The 6678-nt window shown below is 39.4% G+C and overlaps 1 long non-coding RNA gene across 1 annotated transcript; it reads left to right on the top strand.

Annotated features, from left to right (window-relative positions):
- Positions 1 to 5770: 5770 nt before the first annotated feature.
- LOC129490596 (uncharacterized) lies at positions 5771 to 6425 on the top strand. The gene is made up of 2 exons (XR_008660297.1): positions 5771 to 5948; positions 6157 to 6425. It is a non-coding gene; the product is annotated as an uncharacterized lncRNA (long non-coding RNA).
- The last annotated feature ends 253 nt before the right edge of the window (positions 6426 to 6678 follow it).

Raw genomic sequence — 6678 nt, forward strand, 5'->3', positions numbered from 1 at the left:
TTAAATTGGGCTTAAAAAGATTTATGCAAAATTCCAGTGCAATATTAGTAAGATCCAAAAAAATCAGAACTTCATTCCTTTTTAAGGCTGAATAATGTTTCACTGGGATAGTATTCCATTGTATGAACATGCCAGGTTTTGCTTATCCATTCATCTGTTCATCTATGTCTACTTGGATTGTTTCCACGTTTTGGCTATTGTGAATAGTGCTGCTGTGGACACGGTGTACAGACCAAGTCTCATATTGAAGGGTTCCAGTTCACCTCTGCAGTCTTAAAGACTTGACACTCAACTGGGCAGAGGTACAGTATCTGGCGAGTAAAAGAAGGCAATTGGCAAATGGTTACACTTCTGGCTTGAAATGTTATAGGTTTAGTTTCTTTCCCCTTTTTTTCAAAGCAGATCTTTTCCTGGAATCAAGTTTGGCTCCTAAAACCACCTTGGTGTGGTGGTGGAGCCCCAGGCGGATAAGAGCAGAAAGCCATTTGAATCCTGCCGCTTTACTTATTACTTAATAAGCATTTACTTATTAATGGAGCCATTTGCTGTTCCAGAATTGAAAGTATTACAACTGAGTGACAGTTGTTTAGTATTCTGATTACATGAACTTTCTGTGTTATGGTTTTGCCATTTGACATATTAGATTTCATAATGTGATTGAATTTGTGTGCTGGAACCATGTTTATTAACAGAGACTGACATGGTTCTCCTCAGAATTTATGTTAAGCTGACTGCAGTGATGTGGGAAGTCTATGGTGACAGTTGGGGGAGGCTGGAGCCTGTATGGACTAGAATCTTTTCTGTTTAAGTTTCACAAGAAAACTTCTTGGAGATGAAATCCATGTTTTCACTCATTTTGACATATTTTACAATGATGGATGTGAGATGGGGGAAGACTGGCTCAAAAATAGGAGATTGCAGAGGTCAAAAGTCAAAGGAATTGCTGTTTTTAAAGAGATTGTCCAAGGGGGAGCCACAGAAAAGCACTCAAACTGTCTGATTTTATTATTGTTTTCTCTCATAATGCCTTCCTGGCTGTGGGTATAAATACATACTAGTTAACAGAAGTTTTGGTCTTATACAGCATTTTTTCAGGAGAATAAGATCTGCTCATTCCAAGATAGGTAACTGGGTTTAGAGCTGTTTTTCAGCGTAGTTATGGCCTAAAAAGGTGGCAACATGGTTTTTGCCTCGGCCCTCAGCTTAGATTTGAATCAAACAAGGCCTCACCCGTGAGGCTTTAATAATTATTAATTTAGTGAAATTGGGCATGTTCTGGTCTTTAAAGTAGTTTAAATTGATTCTAAACAGATTTATGTAAAATTCCAGTGTAATATTAGTAAGATCCAAATAAATAAAAACTTCATTTCATATTCTGGGAAATTATGGTTTTAAACTAGCAGAGAGAGTCTGTATGGTTAAAAATTATACAGCAAACAGATGGGCTATACCCATATCCAGGTTTTAATTTTTAAAATTATTATATATTAATTTTTTAAACTTATGAATATAATTAATTATGAAGATAATATTACAGCAAATATATAAAAGAAAATACTACTTGCCCATAATCTAACATCCTAAAGCAGCTGCTAATGTGTTTTGGCACAATTCTTTATAGTCTTTTTCCTCGTTGTAACTATTTAGCTATTTTTCTTTACATATTTATAATAATAATTTAAGGATGGTGTTTTATCTTGTTCTTTTCATTTAATATTGCACTAAAATATTCCCCATGTTTCTACATTGTCTTCACAGCCGTAATTTTAAGTGGCTTAATGGAAGGGAAGTGTGTAATGTAGAGCTTTCTGCCTATTTCCAGTTTTAAACTAAACCAGGCTATGAGCATATGCAGATTTATTGTTCAAGATTTCAGGTATTCTCAGACAATCCAGAGGTCCATGGAATGTGGTAATTAGTAATTTTGCTGAAGCATTAGGGGAATCTGAGTCGCAAGACTGGAACTCAGGAGCTCGCCAGCTAGAACACTAACTGCTTACTCAATATAAAGATATTAACATAGTTTGTCTATTCTCAATTTGTCCTGCAAGCATTTTACAGGGGGAAATTATTGTATTAGTTAATTTTTGCTGCATAACAAACCATCCACATTTTAGAGGCTTAAAAACCACAAACATTTATTATTTAGCTCGTTATTCTGTGGCTGGCTGAGAGTTCTGGCCCGGGCAGACTCGGCTGGAGCTGGATGGTCTAGCATGGACTGGGTCACATAGTTGGGTTGGCAGGCTGTTGGCCAGTGCCTTGGCTTTTTAGTATGTTTCCTCTCTAGCATCATAGCCCTAGCTTGGGCTCATTTGCCTTAGGGTCTCATGGTTTCAGGTGCAGAAAGAGAAGACAAGATTTATGTGCAAGCATTTTTCAAGCCTTTTTTGCTTGCATCATATTTGCTAACATTCTGTAGGCCAAAGCGAGTCATATGGCCAAATCCAGATCAAAGGATGAAAAAAAAAGACTCTATTTCTTGATGGGTGGGGCAGCAATATCACAGGGCAGAGGGGCATGCAGACAGGAATGGAAAGAATTATTGGAACACAATTTCATATATAGATGTATGGTCAAATTTGGGAATCTTTAAGAGTCCCTGGCAGATTCCTCCACAAACCCAAGGCCCACACAACTTGTAATTGATGGGAAGGGGGGAGCTTCCAGTTAGGAGCAAGTATTGTAAATAATACTTTAATGTACTTCTTTGTGTATATAGTTTTTAAAATATTTTGAGTTATTTGGTTAGGATAGAGTCCCAGAAGAATTCTTGGGGTAATGAAAACGAATATTTTTATGTCTTTTAATATTTGCTTTCCAAAAAGTTGTGTTGAATCATGTCCCGTCAGCAATGTATGTTTGATTACCTGTTTCACTATACTTCAGTTAGCACTGAATGTTAACATTAACAAAATTTTATAGTGAAAAGTTAAAAAATGGTATCTAATTTCTAGGGGTGTGGATTCTGCCATAAGATAATTCTACAGACTGGGTGGCTTAAACAATAGAAATTGATTGTTTCCTAGTTCGGGAGGCTTGAAGTCCGAGATTGAGGTGTAGACAGGTTTAATTTCTTCTGAAACCTCACTCCTCGGCTTGCAGATGGCAGCTTTTCTCTGCGTTCATGAAGCCCTAGTGTCTCTTCCTCTTTTTATAAGGATAACAGTCATATTGGATGAGGGTTCCACCCTTATGACCTCATTTAACCTCAATTAACTCTTTAAAGGCCCTATTTTTCCAAATATAGTTACACTGGTAGTTAAGGCTTCAACATAGGAATTTTTGGGGAACACAATTCAGTCCCTAACAGGGTGGATCTAAAAGCTGTATGTGGCCTGAAGCTTATACAATTTCAGGGCCTTCTTTAAAAAGAATGTAAAATTATGAATACAAAATTGCTAGGTCCGCTGCCTAGGGTTTGGGAAGGGGCCTGTGCAAGTGAAGGGCCCCGAGGCTTAAGGTTCATGGCTTACAATGAACCCGCCTCTGCTCATTGTCGTTTTTGCGCTTTATTTAACAGAGGGCATGATTGCTACTTGCTTGTATTTGCCAGATATAGAGTTAAGGCTATTGGTTTGATTATAGAGCAACAGGAGAGCAGTGTTATCATTTAGGGTGGAAGGGTCTCAGGTTTAAAGCTTTGAGTTTAAACAGACACGTAGGGTTTTTAGGAGGCCTTTCTTGTTCTAGTGGAGCAGAAAAGCACTTGCGTGGTATGTTTTCGTGACAATAAAGTCATGAAAGAAAGAGTGTATCTTATTGCCCAAAGTGCCACCTCTCCCGTCTGAGCACCGATGGCTAAAACATGATCAAGAGGGGACACATCCTCATTCTTTTTTTTTTTTTTTTTTTGAGACGGAGTCTGGCTCTGTCGTCCAGGCTGGAGTGCAGTGGCGCAATCTCGGCTCACTGCAAGCTCCGCCTCCCGGGTTCACGCCATTCTCCTGCCTCAGCCTCTCCAAGTAGCTGGGACTACAGGCGCCCGCCACCACGCCCGGCTAATTTTTTGTATTTTTAGTAGAGACAGGGTTTCATCGTGGTCTCGATCTCCTGACCTCGTGATCCGCCCGCCTCGGCCTCCCAAAGTGCTGGGATTACAAGCGTGAGCCACCGTGCCTGGCCTATCCTCATTCTTTAGTTAGATACAGGGCTTAGAATTTAGGTACCCCTGGGAGAAGGAACACACCAACTTAAATTTGCATTAAGTTATACATGCCTGACACTAGATTTTCTGGAAGCAGATTTTCATATGGGGAAGCAAGATGGTACTAAGTACATAAACACGTGTGTTTGAAGAGAAGGTACTGAAAAGTGGAGATTGAAGTGCAAATGACAAGCTTCACTTTAAAAAAATTTAGATAGGGCAGTGCTGCTTTCAGAGGACTTGGTTTATGTGTCTTAGTAGAGACCTTGTTCGCATAGGGAATCTGTTGTTTTAGAAATGTGTTTCTGCTGCTATTTCTGCTTCCAAGTATGTCAGATAAAGGGGCCTGAACACAACTGGGTACATGTGGGAAGAGGGAGCCTCTAGTCATGGGCAGGGGTGGGGCTGTGATGTAACAGGCATTGGCTTAGACCAATGGGAATGCAGAAACAGATGGATGGGGCAGAGATCCTTGGGTATAACGACTAATTAAGCATGATCTTTAAGTAGAGGTTGCAGGAAGTTTGGGGAGTTGATTGGTAGGACTGGGTAGAAAGCAGAAGTAACACAGGAGGTGGAGGTAAAGAGAAGAGAAATTAAGAAGGAAAAGTCTCATCAAATGACATATTTAAAGATAAATTAATTAAATACAGAAAAGGTAAATATAATTTTGTTTTCTTCTGGCTAAGTAATATAGATAATTCACATAGCTATGGAAATGATTATTCAAAATCACCGTGAACCTCTTGGCTTCTGGAAGATAGCCAACGTGATTCCCAGAACTTAGAGGGGCCCATCTTAACCACCAAACTGAGTTTCCACTGACACTGATACGAAACATGTAGAAAAATATTAGTATTTCCTATTCAAACAAATATGATATAGTCTGGGGACATAAGGTTATCTAATTTTCTCCCAAAAAGATAACATTTAAGAAAGCACATAGTTTAAACAGGAAAAACACTTTGCACAATGTGACCCACTGATCCAAGTCTGGGTAGTTCTCATTGCCCGGGGAGAACAAGCAAAGCATTGTTTCAGCGATGAAAAGAAAAACATCCTCTGATTTTCCAAGTTTGTTCTGAACCAAATTTTTGGTTGAAATAGAAAGATGTATTTTTTTTCCTTCTCTTGCCACCCTTCTTTATATTTTAACCCATTTTTTTATGAAGCTATCTAGGTGGATGTTGAAACAGTGAATGTTAAGAAAGAGTACATTTCCTACGTAAACAAACACAACCCGGCTTAGAGAGAAAGGAAAGAAGTCTTGTCAACCCGAAAGGACCCAGCACATGGTAATTTTTGTAATTGAAGTATCCCAGGAATTCCAGGGTACATGAACAATCCATAAAACAGGAATGAGACCACACAAAAACACGCCCATGGCTCCAGGCGGGCACGGTTGAAAAGAAGCAGACCTTTAGCAGTAGGAAGCAGGGGGCTTGCATCAGAGGATCTTTGTAAATGCCTCTCTAAAATTAAAGTCCTCTCTAAGCTCCTTCCAGGTAAAAATGTTGTTTAGTGGGGCTGAAGGCTGTGAAACACGAGCAATACAGAGAGGAAGACAAAAAGACTGGTGAGGTCATGACCTTGAGCCTTTTTGTTTTCTTTCTCAAGGTCTTTTACATGCATCGTTGGATTGCAGTCTCAAGCCTGGGATTCCAACGGAATTAACGTCCATTGAAAACTTACTATGCTCAAGGCACAGAATGGGGTGGTTTTATACACATTCTCCCATTTGGATTTTTCAAAGACAGCATCTAATCATCCCCAGAGAAATTTCAGCTGAGAAGACAGGATGGTGAGATGGTTCCTAAGTCTGTCCTAGACACAGTTGTCTTTGCAAGTCCTCTGCCACCGTCAAAGGTGCTTTCTTGCCTACCTGCTGGTAAAATCCTTGACTGTCCGATTTCTCTAAATAACTATAATTGGAGCAATCAGATAATTAAAAAAAAAAACAGCAGGAGAGATGTTAATGTTCTAAAATAGAGTTTCTATTCTAATTGCAGATGAAGTGCCCTGGGGGCCAGAGTCCAGACAAGTATTTTGGCACCTCCAAGGACTGGCAGAACACAGAGAGGAAAAGAGAGACCCTGTTATCTTTCCGCAGGGGTGGCCATTCAAACTCTCAGAGATGGAAGTTAAGATTTCCTTTGGTATAAGTGGCAGTTTGACTGGCTGTAAGGAGAGCCTCAGTTTGTTTAATTTGGAGTAAAATTTTATGAGTTAATCTCTAGTGAGGGAAAGCAGCAGTAAACACAGAACATACTGGTCATTATTCTAAGTATTTCTACATTCTTTCTCATGCATGGAAGGAGAAAAAAATGTCACAAAAATGAGGAGGCATGGTGCTCAAACATGTGTGTGTGTGTGTGTGTGTGTGTATGATTTTGTTTTGATCAAACCATCTGGTGTGCAACATACCCCAGGATGTGAAGGCAAACATTTACCAAGAGATTCACATGATTTCTGCTGTGTATACTCATATTTGCAGAAGACGCTTGTGTTTTCAGAAAGTGGAGATAAACATA

The sequence above is a fragment of the Symphalangus syndactylus genome, chromosome 9 (assembly GCF_028878055.3).
Source record: "Symphalangus syndactylus isolate Jambi chromosome 9, NHGRI_mSymSyn1-v2.1_pri, whole genome shotgun sequence".
Lineage (NCBI taxonomy): Eukaryota > Metazoa > Chordata > Mammalia > Primates > Hylobatidae > Symphalangus > Symphalangus syndactylus.